Source organism: Mytilus trossulus, chromosome 2 (genome assembly GCF_036588685.1).
Source record: "Mytilus trossulus isolate FHL-02 chromosome 2, PNRI_Mtr1.1.1.hap1, whole genome shotgun sequence".
NCBI lineage: Eukaryota > Metazoa > Mollusca > Bivalvia > Mytilida > Mytilidae > Mytilus > Mytilus trossulus.
This window is the reverse complement of record NC_086374.1, coordinates 23302958-23316100: the sequence shown is the minus strand read 5'-3', so window position 1 is coordinate 23316100 and position 13143 is coordinate 23302958. Positions and strand designations below refer to the sequence as shown.

At 31.6% G+C, this 13143-nt stretch overlaps 1 protein-coding gene across 1 annotated transcript in view; it reads right to left on the bottom strand.

Annotated features, from left to right (window-relative positions):
• Positions 1-7445, bottom strand: part of LOC134706777 (uncharacterized) — a 57096-nt gene extending 49651 nt beyond the window's left edge. Inside the window, exons 1-3 of the mRNA XM_063566043.1 lie at positions 7348-7445; positions 4549-4573; positions 1875-1960 (exon numbers count right to left, since the gene is read on the bottom strand). The gene's annotated coding sequence lies outside the window, so the exon portion shown is untranslated. The remainder of the gene's footprint in view (positions 1-1874; positions 1961-4548; positions 4574-7347) is intronic.
• Positions 7446-13143: the final 5698 nt, after the last annotated feature.

Below are 13143 nucleotides of genomic sequence, written 5' to 3'. Positions count from 1 at the left end.
ATTGTATCAAAATTATAGAAAAGTTTATAGGCTCTAACTCAAAATATTGATAAATTCATGTTAAGGAGGCTCCTGGGTACAAAAAAAAAAATAGCAAATATTCAAACATTTATTTTTCATAACAAATTTTATTCATTACATTATCAGGTGTAACATTATGATATGGTTAAAAAATCAAGGCGTTTTAGCCCCAAATGATTTTTAAAATTTTGATATCATTGAAAAAGCTCCAAATTATCTCCCTTTGGTGAAAAAAATGACATTTTTGGCATGAAAATTGAAATATCTTTTTAAACTCATCGGTGACCTATATTTTTTATTATTTTTTTTCAAATAAGCTGCACTTAAACTAAACAATTGTAAAATTTAAGCAATTTCTTATATTAGGTTCTTTTTTTATTTCGATTTTACCTTTTTTTCTCCTATTAGTTCAACAGAAAAAAAAACCTAAACAAAAATGCATGCTTTTTTCGATGGCAGATTGTGAGCTTAAATGAACGGTGACCCCATATTTTTATTTTATTTTTCTATTAGGTATAGGATAAAGTTTATTTAGAGAAAAATATAGCGAAATCCTATATTAGAAAAAAAATGTGATTTATACCCAGGAGCTTAAGGTCTGTAATTCAGTTTGACAGCTTCATCCATACTAGTTTTTGAGTTTTAAACTGGACGAAATCACTTCTTTACCTAGAAATGCATGACCAAATATTTTTTTACACATGTAATTTCATCTCCCTACTTAATATTCTCAGCATAAATTTGACGGTGTATGAAAAATTTTGTGAGTTATACACTGGCCACACCGTGTACAGGATGATAACTGTGTCCCAGACCCATATTTGACAGAAAGAATTGACTAATTTTAAACAAATTTGGCATGATTCAAACTAAGATTAAGGAATTATAAACAGTTAACCAAGTCTAATGGCAATAGAATATATATTAGAGACAATATGGTTATTCTTATATTTGAACTTTGGGTGTTTATTTTTTAATTTTAAATTGTACAATTTTATGTATTTAACATTGTTGGGTTGATGTTTAGACGAGTTGTATATATCTATATCTATATCTATGTACTTTAAATGGAAAGAAAAGTTACAAATAGTTTTCCACATGAGTATAAAATGGCCCAAGGCCATGTAAGACCAAAATAATTTAGGGTCAATTTAGGCCATAACCTATAATTACATATAAAGATGCATAAAGAAGCTATAGGAAATCGAAATTTTGCTTACTGGTCATTTTAATGCTAAGGTGACATAATACAAGAAATCTGAGTGCAATAGGACTCTTGCATACAATTTTTTTGCAGACAGAAAATAAAAGGCCAACTGTGTCCTTGGACCATGTGACTTGGTGAGTATTGCAATAGTAAGAACTCACAATATGATATCTGATACATATATCTGTAAACAAAACTTTCCCCGAAATCCACCAATAATAAATCTCATATATTTGACTGTTCAAAAGTGACATTAATAAAATTAGCTAAATATTTAGTAAATTTAAAATTATAAACATCTGAAATAATACATTACTGTGGATTCATTTATTTTCGTGGAAATCAATTTCCATGGAAGGCTAAAAACTTGCATTTTCATGAAAATATGATTTCGTGGGTTTACCAATCACTTTTCACAAAGCCTGATAATATGTTATTCATTGACCAGTTGAATTTGTGGTTCACCTGTACCCACGAAACCCACGAAAATTGGTATTCAACGAATAATAATGAATCCACAGTAGTACATTCTTTGGTTGTTTTCATGCTTTGCTTCAATATTTCATCCTATTGATTCCTTCTCATGTCCTCGAACATTTTTGAATAATCACACCTCTTTAGTAATTTGTATGTAATGACAATATACCTAAAGTCTGGTTAATCTGGTGGATTCTGTGTCTGTACTCTGTGTCACAGGGTTAGTTGTAGTCAACATATCATTTCATCTGTCATCTAAAAATAGAAAGATAAGTTACACATCGATATTTGATACAGATGTTTTAGAGTTAACATGATTAAAAAAGTCAATATATTAACATATACCTATCAATAACAAATATATGTACTGGAATAATTGATTCATCATCTATAAACAGAGAGTATTATCATAAAAACAAAAGTATGACCATCTATGAACTATTTGTACTAAGCTATTGAAAAAATGAAGGTGAATAAAAAAAGTTAAATCACTTGTCTGAAAAAACAATATTAATTAATCAACTTGGAGGTGTATATACCTGCTACAATAATAGGAAGTAAAAATTTCTTTTTTAGCTTCCCTATTGGACACATAATTAAGACTTTTTCTCATTGCTATTGGGCACATTTAAACCATAATAATAATAATAAACTGATACCTGTTGAGAATTATCAAACTTTAATATTATACAATATGTAATTTTTTGTGTCCACATTTGAATCCCTTTTGTTAAATTCAATCTATTCAAAATGTGTTCATGGGGCACAAATGCCCTGTTTATAAATATGCAAGAGCTGATGTTCTTAATCAAACCTATAGCTTTTATGCCATTTGTTTCTGCATGTTGGGTGTTTGAGTGAAAAAAACACTAAATGTAGCAATTTTTCATTTAAAATGGAGCATAACATAAGAGTGGAGAAAGTGACAGCACCCAAATTCAAAGTTGATCTGTGATATATGGTAATAAGCATTGTGTATAAGTTTCATAACATTTGGTTAACCAAACTAAACTTAAGAGAACGGAAGCAAACTTTGGGATGTAAGTATGTATGTACAGACGGCAATACACAAGCTGGGAGACAACAGCAATGAGGGACTTCTCTGATGTTGCTATATGAAACAATGTTCCTACTCGTTTGTAATCAAAAGAATTGAAGTGATTGAAGGATGAAATCAGATGAAACATAATTTATTCAGAAACAATAAAACATAATTTAATAAGAAACTAAGGTTTCAACTCCCTCAGGCAAAGTTGGCTTTGGATGAATTTGGCTATTTATTTTAGGTATTTTTTACATATAACTCTCCAACGGTATCTGTACTTATACATCTTCGGATTTCAAATGTTTGTCTTTGAGTGTTCCTGATGAAGGTAAATCCAAAAAAGTGCTTCAGACACAAGAAATTATTAAACGTGTTGTTTTCAATTTTTTAACAAGAAAACGTAAGTTTCATTTTGAGGTTTGGTTGCTGTCCCATTAATGTTTTCCCCATATTTCCTTTTCTTTGTATACCAAACAATATCAACTGTTTAATCAATACACATATTTTTTTTTGTTCCTTTTTTATTTGCCTTCATACCTTAAATTATAGAAGTTGTACTGATTTGCTGTTATTTACATTAATCCTTTATGTATAATGGATTACAGAAAGGTCATGTATGTACTTTTACCTAATTGTTTTAAACAGGAAGTACAATGAACTTTCACTTAATGATATTCATCACTTAAAAATAAAATCATTAACCACATAATACTCTTTTCAGTCCATGCAGTATTCAAAATTTTAAATATCAATAAATAAATCATTGAAGATATTTTTCATGTCGACAGCAATCATTTTTCATTGGTATTAAACAAGATCTTGTTTGAATCATTGTTTTTATTACAGCAGTATAGTTTTATTAATAAAGGTTTAATTGTACAAACACTTGTCTATTATAGAATATCTTATATGGACTACAGATGTCTTTTTGTTAGTGGATAAATTCACTCTCATCGAAGAAAATCTCTGTTTTTTTTTAATATTTGACTCAATGTCCACAATTTAGTTTAAAACTTTAAACAACTTTTGGTAAATTCTAACTTTACTGGTGTTAAAAAGGTCACCTAATTAAAGAGTGAACCAAAACATGACCTTACAAAAGGTCATTCCTCTAATTTTTGTGGTTTCTTATATCTAGGCCATAAGAAAAAAATGTTAACCACAGTTGTTCATGCATGAAATAAAGTATGATGTCTCCTCTACTTTAGAGTGGACATTGACACCATAAATGATGTATCAAATGACAAAAGATCTGTTCAAAATTATCATGTTTTCTTATTTTAAAATGCCTCTTATTTAAAACAGTTCAAGCAGCTTTAATCAAAATAAACATTTCTGTTAAATGTTTGCAAAGGATGGACGATACAGACCAAATCTATATTCTCTCTCCTCCACAACTTTCTTAAACAAAGGAATTAACTAGTTTAACTAAACTTATTTGTTCAGGACATAAGGTAATCAACAGACAAGATTGACTTTTCCTCAAAATAAGTTATAAGTTGCACTTTTGAGTACATAAACAATTAACAGGATTGTGTGGATCAACTTTACAGATAAACGCCTTACAAACCCTTATCATATGATCTAAAGTTAGAAATGAATAACAAATTTCACAACAGCGATATGGTTCCATATTGTTTGGTTGCTGTCTTACTGACATAAACACAAATTCTCCTTTTTCGTACTGCTCCTATGATTAACCACGTAGTTGATAAATCTGTTGTACACGTTTGTACATCAACTTTATTTATGTTCCACATTTTTATGTGTGTATAATTGATGAGATAATTGGACTTACATGTTTATTATGCTGACTGTAACGTCTGAAATCAAGTACAAATAGATCACAGAACTGACAACAAACGACAATATCAAACTACCTTGAGAAACAAATGTCATCATTTATTATTTATAACATCGCAGAAATATACACCCTATTAAATTTTATGAAATATAATTCAATTTTTGCAAGCTCATACATGATTGTCTTTAATAATGCCTAATAAGGGAACTGTGATGGGCTGATAAGAAACTCAATTTGTAAATTGCAACAAGATAAATCTATCTGTTAACATGGTTAATAACATAAGAACATTTGAAAATACCTATAAAATAGTGAAATGTGACTTTATACTGGGTAGGTATACGTACAAACCCTTTAATTATCTGTAATGTGTCATTACCAACATTAGTTTTTTAAAAATAAAATGTACAAATTTTGCAGTTTGATGGCCATTGAGATAAATATCAATTACAGCTGATTGCATAGAGTGTGTAGGTAAAGGTAATATATTTGGTAAGCATGCTTGCGTGAAGTCATTATTAGGTAAAGTTATACTATCCTCCTTTAAGAGGAGGAGACTAGTTCGACAAATAACCAATCTATCTGTCTATAGGCCAACCAGAGTACTTTGAAAGGAGGGTAGTATACTTTACCTAATAATGACTTTATGGTTCAGCTAGCAAACAAGCTAACCAAAGATATTACCTTCACCTACACACTCAATGTAACCTGCTTTAATACAAAGTAACATATATGTATAACCCCTCCATATTCCATCTGTCCCATGTCAGGAGCCTGTGATCAAGTGCTTGTTGTCTAATGCTGTATGTCATCATATTTGTTGATTGTTTTGTATATAAATCAGACTGCTTCTTTTTTTTCTCATATAAACATTTGTTATGGCAGTGGCTTTTACAGCTTGAAATTTATTATCTGTATTACTCATTGTTGAATGCTATATAGTTGCTCACTTTTATGTCATTTGGTCTATGGTATAGGAGTGCAATCATATGACATCTCATTATTTTTATAATAATTTGAACATTTCTAAATGATGTTTTTAATGAGGTTTGATTGCCACTGATATAACTTATAAACCTTTTTGATCAAACAGAAAGTTGCAGGTTATATTAATGTTTTTTTGTTAAATGATTTCCACATTTGGTAGCTCGCAAAATAAATACTGTAAATTCAGAAATTATGGCGTGCATTTATTATTGCGATTTTGTCATTTTAGACTTAAATGCGATTTTAATTTTTACGATTTTGAGAAAAATCCTGTTAAATTCATATAAAATATTTCAAAATGCGAATTTAAATTATTGCGTTTACAACTCAGTCGCATTTTTCGCAATAATAAAAACCTCGCATTAATTTCTGAATTTACAGTATCTTTGACATACAAAATATGACATGTAGGAGAACAATCTTTAGGCAGACATCTGGTTTGAAAAGATATGGTTTGGAAAGTTGTACAGTTTACTACTCATAAAGGAACACCTTAATACATAGATATATAACATTCAGGCCCGTAGCCAGGAATTTCCAAGGAGGGGTTCGTTTGACTCACAAACTCGACTTTAACAGTCACAATTCGAACAGAACATCGACTTTATCAGTGCTTATATGTTTTCAAGGGGGGGGGGGGGTCGTCCGAAACCCCCTGAACCCCCCCCCCCCCTGGCTACGGGCATGACATTGGCACTAATAAATTTACTATTTATCAGTGTAGGACAGTCGGGGCAGCCAAAGGCTGGCCCGAAAAAAAAATTTTGGGCCAGTAAAAAAATTACTTCACAGGCCCAAAATGCCAATTGGTAGCCCAATTATTTTACTAAAAAAAAATTCTGTGTTGAGTGATAAAAAATGAAAAAAAAAACATAAAACCTCACTGTCCAGTGCCTTAACTATAGATCAATATAGGATTTTCGATTGCATAGTGATGTAGTGTGAAGATTTTGTTGTTGCGTTTAAAATTAAACATGTACAGTTTTCTGCGAATTGATATATTAAAATTAGTACGGAGAATTTATCCGCGATATTCTATCCGGTCAGTCATTTCATAAGTTTGTATTTCAGTACAAAATATCAGTGCAAAACAAAATCAAAAGACCTTTTATAAACGTAATATTTTCTTATTACTTGTTTCTGTCCTTGGTGGTTCAGTGAAAAATATTTTGACAGCTTCTCATTTGTATCCGTGTTTGGAGTTCTTTTCATAATTCCCTTGTCCTTTTTTTGTTTAGTGGGTCAGACAAGATTTTACTGTCAATGACTGTCGTTATCTTTCATAAAACACAATTTGTTTAGCGATCAACATTGCCAGTAAAGCCTTATTTGACCCACTAAACAAGCAATATCACGCACGACGTGTTTGTCAACCGCCATGTTAATATTCCATTGCACTTATTCTTCGTGTAGGACAGTCGGGCCAGCCAATCGTATATCCTTCCAATTATGGAACACCTCCTCAACTTGTACGTTTCAACGATGTGACCAGAGGATATCCGAAAATGATTGTTCCGAAGTTGGGTGTGTTATTTATAGGAGTAATTACGATTTTGAGAATAATAATGCACTCGCCCAATGATTTATTTTTGGGTCAGTAACTATCTATCTTTTTACAGTTTCTAATCGCCCAATCAAGGTTTTGGTCGCATTTGGCAACCAGGCGACCGGCTGTGTCCTACACTGTTTATCATGATATTTATACTGCTGTATCTGGAGCTTTTGGTTTATGTTAAAGGTTGTCAAAGTAAAGCACTTTGATTGTAATATTTAGACTATTCCCCTAAATATGTATTTTAATTATACCTCTTCTTGAACCACTACAAATGTATTATCAGGCAGGTATCACAAACTGGTTGGTATTTAATTCTTGTTCTCCATCAAATATTAGTACGTGTTAGAAATCTCAATACTGAAAAAAATAAAAAAGTTATTATATTGCATTTCTGTCATACAATTTAGTTTGAATGTGTATTACATAACATTTAAAGGTTTTTAATTATTGTATTGAATGTAAAAGGTTTATAATCATGTCAGATTAATTATTTAAGGTAAACACTCCCCCTTCATACTGGTAAACCATCAGATATCATGTCATGGCTTGCTGAAATTTTTGCTCTGAAAATCTTCCAATTCAATTAAGTACACTGAACTAAAATTTTAAAACTTGAACTGTTATTATTTCCCATAGTTGACTGATCGGCTACTCTAAAATATCACAGTTAGATGCATTCATGACAAAGACAGTATTAATTGTGAAAGAAAATTATGTTTTAAAAAGATGTTTGAAAAGATTGCTTTAGTGCTGATAGACCAATAGCACTCTTCTCTGAATTCTTTCTACCTATATACCTTTGTATAAAATCACATGGATGTAACATTTGTCACTGGACATTAGAAACTCATTCAGATCATTTAAAAATTGTAAGGAGATCCAGTTCATCCCTATTTGAACCTAATCATTTCAATTCATACATCAAGCGAGAATTTTTTTTATATGAAAACTCTATCAATACTATTCTAAGTTATTCATTGCATCAATAAACACTGTAAATTAAAACTTAAACTTAGGTCTAATTATTGTTTTTTTAAAAACATCGTAGAATAAAAAGTGTAAGTTTACTTCCTATTACGTAACCTATTGAATGAACCTTTGTTAAAGGCTATGGATAGGTTACAGAATTACAAAGAAATAAAGAACCCTACTGTTCATTCCTGGTATGACTTTAGGACAAAGGCTATGCTGATGTGTTCAATCAACAGAACAGTTACAAAGAGTACACATGTACCAAAACATGTTTCCTTGAGGAAGTGGAAAGAAATCTTTTACTTTTTAAATTTCTATAATTTTTTCTTGTAGTGTCTAGAAACTTTCACCAAAAGTTCATATGTACTAACTAAAACATGTTTTGTTTTCCTTGGATAAGTGTATAAAAAAATATTTTTAATGTCTTTCATTCTCTCATGACATGGATCCCCTTACAATGAGGGGTTGCAATATTATGGCCGTACCCAAAACACCGTTATTTGGCACCAATGGCACTCCATACTTTTGGAGGTTAACGTAATGTCATTTATTTCAAAGTTAATGCAGGTTTCCTCAATCTAACACTATTAATTGTCATGTTTATCACTTTTAATGTTTATGTTGAGCTCAAATATGAAATTTGAAAATTGAAATCGGACAAAATTGGATTTTTTGGAGGGGTGGGCTTACCTTCAAGGTCTGAAACCTGACGTTATGAGGCCTGAAACTTTGAAAAATAGTGTTAACCCAAAGGCATGTAACTAAAAATTGATGCTTTATGCACATGGACCAAATTTGGGGCAAATTCCTGCCCATCCTTTTAACAGCTTGACATTTTGTTTTGACACAGTTTTATAGCTGGACATATAGTATTGAAACAGTTTTATAGCTTAACATTTGTATTGAAACAGTTTTATAGCTTGACATAGAGTATTGAAACAGTTTTATAGCTTGACATATTGAATTGAAACAGTTGTATAGCTTAACATTTGTATTGAAACGTTTTATAGCTTGACATATTGAATTGAAACAGTTTTATAGCTTGACATATTGAATTGAAACAGTTTTATAGCTTGACATATTGAATTGAAATAGTTATCTATTGTTAAAGACTTTTTTGTTGACCTCATAGATATAATTTGTTTGTTTATTGTTGTTGGGTTGCTGTTTCATCTAAGGATAGCCTCCATTTCTTTTTTTCCAGACATTTGTTTAGTAAATTACGTCATTCTATATAACTTCATTAATATCTTGATTTTACAAAGTTGCTAACCAGTAGCTGGATATTGAATTTAAATTCTAGGTCAATGTGTGTACTCATTTTAATTCGGTTATGATGAATATACTTAACACCATTTAAGGACAATATTATAATGATTTAAAAATATCTAAATAAAACTATTTTATTTTGTAAATAATTCAAAAGAGACTTGAATAATCCAAGTTAAGCTCTATCCTGTCACATGAATACTAAAATCTCAGCTCAATTTTGTGTCTATACCTTGATGGGTTATTATGAACTGTTCAAAAATTTTACTGAATAAATGTTTAACAACAAATCCATAAAGGTTTAAGTGAAAAAAGCTGTTAAAATGAGCTAAACATGTAATATTCTTTAGAGACTTTTAGAAAAATGAACCTTAATTTTTTATATTTATTGATATTACTCCAAAGTAAACTCCAATTTGCAAACAAATCTGATGACATAACCTAATATATATATATATATATATATCTGTGTGTTTGAATAGCAAGACTGATCTTTTACCAATGTTATAAACAATACAAAAGCTATACAATATGTTAAGGAAAAATTCAATAAATCCTAGTTGGCATGAGAACAGAAAGTATGGCTTTAACGTCATGAGATTTTCTAATTAAATTCCTGAATAAAAGTACAGTGCCATGAAAAAAAATAGGCCACAAGTTTCCTGATGCTGTCTACACCATATCATATTCTTTAAAATTGCTTTGTTAGCTTTTTGTAAATATCTGCATTCATTCTATAAACACATGTCTACTGTTTTGTTATAGTTGTTCTTTTCCTATAACAGTCTTCTTGTATTGGCTCAACTGGCATATACAATGTATGACTAATGGTGAAAATAGACAGGCTTTCAAGGGCTCCTTAATTAAACAAGAGGTTCCCAAGACCCTGAATGAAGGCATTCAAGTGCTCCTTAATTAAACAAGAGGTTCCCAAGACCCTGAATGAAGGCATTCAAGTGCTCCTTAAATGAACAAGAGGTTCCCAAGACCCTGAATTTTTCACCTGCTATTTTGATGTTCATTTTATTTGTTATTGAAATCAGCTAATGAGTTTACTATTATAAAAATAAAGAGATGTGGTATGATTGCCAATGAGAGAACTCTCCACCAGAGAACATATAAGCTGATATTGGCTTTGAACTAACTTTTAGTACCAAGGGGGTACTTTGTGTCTTATGTCTATATGTGAGTTGCTTTTTATATGGTTTGTACCAATCTGATGAGTCAATCTATTTCCTGCTGCTGATTTTTAAAATGTGCTCTCATGTTATTATACCACCATCCCTTATAAGAGTGAGGACTGATCGCTAACAAACATGTTTGTATTCCACTAAGTGTTTACATCAAATAGGCTAATGGTTTTCCTTGAAATTGTTTCCGATTTTGTCATACCTCTTATAGCAGACTTTACAGACATTACAGCATGGGTTTTGCTTATTGTTGAAGGCCCTATGGTGAACTTCAGTGGAATTCATCAACACCATATTGAATATGCTGGGCAGTTGTCTCATATGCAATCCAAACGCATCTCCTTATTTTTATAAAAGTTGACAATTTCTTAAAGTTGAAATTTTTTATACTGTTCACAAAACTTCTATTTCTGCTTAGCCAAGTACATCAATAAATTTTCACTTGTCAATTTTACACATACTCATTTAGAAATCATTAGATTCAGCTATACATGAAAATCTAATAAAAAGCAACATCAATTTACAAGTCAAGATTTCTGCTCCGTTTTCTAAATACAATTCAAACATAAGGAAGTTAAAATCTGACACAACAGTTCAATAAGAAATTAAAATGGATTTAAGACAGCAACAATACCAGCACTGTAAACATAAAATGTCCCTACAGGATGAAGTTCAAAAAGGATAAGCATAATTTTGCGATATTCAAATGATTATTTGAAAGTACATAAGGCTTCAATATTAATCATACTTGGCAGATATTCAAATTTAATCACAGCAATTATTTCAACTTAGTTATCAAATAAGTGCAGATACAGTTAAAAGGAAATAACTCATGCAGAAGATATAGATATAGAGATTCAAAATCTAGTTTGGTATTCCTTAAGGAAAGTAGTCAGACAAAAAATATTATGTTTGTTTAAATTGTATGAAGGTGTTTAAAGCTAATTTTCATATAAATTATATTACAAAATGTTTAAGGTAGAAAACAGAATTTCTCTAATAACAATCTGCATGTACCTTTCCTAAGTCAAGCTGTAATTCAATGGTTATCAAGCGCGGATCCAGGGGTTGGAACCCCCCCCACCCCCCCTTTTTTTTTTGGCCGATCAATGCATTTGAATGGGGACATATAGTTGGAACCCCCCCTTTTTAAAATGGCTGGATCCGCCCCTGGTTATACATTAGTACTGTTTATCATATCTGTTTCGTTTATTGTTGTGTACATAAATCAGGCAGTTAGTTATCTCTGTTTTACACTTTGTGTCATTTAAGAGCCTTTTATACCTTGCTTTGTGTTATGAATTTTGCTCATTGTTGAAGGCAGTACATTGAACTTAACTATAATTGCTGTTACGATCATCTATTTCATTTAAAATAACTAGATATCATTGAGATGGAAGCCATCTCTGTGGGCCCCGCTGTCAATAACGTTGGGTAAATAAATATAGTGTGAATCAAAATTGTAAGCGATGGACAGACCAACAGAAAGACAGACCTTTGACCTAGGTAATTGTACATACATCATGACACACCCTCTGGTGTTGGTTAAAATGGATGTCAAGTATAATATTTGAAATAAAAACGGTTCCCAAGATATAGAGCGGACACAATCTTCAACTCAGGACACAGGGTTGTCAACTAAAACCAAAGTTTTTTTTACCTTGACCTTTGACCTAGGAAGTTGTACAAACATCATGACACACCCTCTGATGGTGGTTAAAATAGACGTCAAGTATAAACTTTGAAATCATAAAGGTTATCCAGATATGGAGCGGACACGATCTTTACCACAGGACACAGGGTTGTCAACTGAAACCAAAGTTTTTTACCTTGACCTTTGACCTAGGCAGTTGTACATACATCATGACACACCCTCTGGTGTTGGGTAATAAACATGTTAAGTATTAAGTATAAAATCAGAACGGTTATCTAGATATGTAGCGGACACGATCTTCATCACAGGACACGGGGTTGTCAACTGAAACCAAAGTTTTTGACCTTGACCTTTGACCTAGGAAGTTGTACATACATCATGACACACCCTCTGGTGTTGGTTAAAATGGATGTCAAGTATAAACTTTGAAATCATAAGGGTTCTCAAGATATAGAGCGGACACGATCATCACCACAGGACACAGGGTTGTCAACTGAAACCAAAGTTTTTTTTACCTTGACCTTTGACCTAGAAAGTTGTACATACATCATGACACGCCCTCTGGTGGTGGTTAATAAAAATGTAAAGTATAAAGTATGAAATCATAATGGTTTTCTAGATATGGAGCGGACACAAAGTTAAAGTGTTACGGACGGACAGACGGACGGACGGACAGACGGACAGACGGACGGACGGACAGACTAATCACTATAGGGCGACCCGACTTTTAGTCGGGGCCCTAATTATCACATGTTGATAGATTAGAGATAAAATATACTTTTACTAATTCATAAATTTGGAACTATAATTAAAGCTTGTCAGCGGCTTGACCACAAATATTTATGTATCCGGTATCTTGTTTATTTTAACCACGTGCAATATGAAAATGTCAGGGTTTTCCCATAGTTGTATTCTTGCACATGGTTGCCATGAATAATGCAGTTCAGTTGTGATATTATACT